The sequence below is a fragment of the Cucurbita pepo genome, unplaced genomic scaffold, assembly GCF_002806865.2.
Source record: "Cucurbita pepo subsp. pepo cultivar mu-cu-16 unplaced genomic scaffold, ASM280686v2 Cp4.1_scaffold003953, whole genome shotgun sequence".
Taxonomy (NCBI): domain Eukaryota; kingdom Viridiplantae; phylum Streptophyta; class Magnoliopsida; order Cucurbitales; family Cucurbitaceae; genus Cucurbita; species Cucurbita pepo.
Genome location: NW_019649949.1, coordinates 1 through 922, shown reverse-complemented (window position 1 = coordinate 922; position 922 = coordinate 1). Strand labels below are relative to the sequence as shown.

Sequence of the window (922 nt, the reverse complement as noted above, 5' to 3'; positions counted from 1 at the left end):
TTTTTTTTTTTTTTTTTTTTTTTTTTTGCTAACACGTAGTCATGAAAGTTTAGCGTAGCCATTTGTTGGTTTGAAATATGTTTGAAGATAATGATTATGAATGATACCAAAATTCTACTATATTGACTCGAGCTGGTATTGCTCAAAACTTGTTTATTCATTATAATTTGTGCAAAGTAACAAAGAGAATGATACCAAAAATCGTACCATATTTTAATTCCGACCAATATTTGTTCCTGATTTAGGGATCACTCTTTCCCTCTATACATTTTCAATAGTAAAATGCACAATTATCCTTAGACATCGTCTGCAGATTCTATACCTTCTCACCTGTGCTTCTACACATAACTGGATGCCTTGCTATTTATGAAACTGTAGGCAATCAATCTTTGTGGATTTCCAAGACGATTCACTGTCCCTAGAAAGAAGTAGCACCCAAAGGAAGACACCTTATATCATCTAACAGAACTAGCAAAACATAAGTTAATAAGAATCGATTTGGTGGATAGGTATGAAACACTGCATAGACCTTTTCTGTATTGAATGTGAGATCTAATAACTTCTACTTACATTATGATCTTTTATATAGGTCTATGAAGATTCAAATGCCCCTTCCCTGGACCTAGGGAAGGGCTTCTCTTGAACTTTTTCTTGTCCAACAACTTTTTCTTATCCAACTTTCTATCCCGAATTCCATCATACAACAGTTCATAACTATAGTATGTGATATGGGACTTCTTCATTAGATGCTCCACAACAATTTTAGGTGCAGCTACTTCCTTCTTGTCAGCTTCAAAAATTGAGTTCACTTCTTCCGGAACAATGCCATTCTGCACCATAAGGTTTATAATACCCACTGCCTCACTTAATCTGTGCTTCACACAAAGACAGTTCAGAACCCTTCCACAGGTTGTAAATGATG

General features: G+C 35.0%; 1 long non-coding RNA gene across 1 annotated transcript; it reads right to left on the bottom strand.

The window, feature by feature from the left end:
* Nucleotides 1-138: 138 nt before the first annotated feature.
* On the bottom strand, nt 139-914 carry LOC111786998. The gene is made up of 2 exons (XR_002813865.1): nt 571-914; nt 139-418 (listed from the first exon to the last, which is right to left on the bottom strand). It is a non-coding gene; the product is annotated as an uncharacterized LOC111786998 (long non-coding RNA).
* Between the last annotated feature and the right edge of the window lie 8 nt (nt 915-922).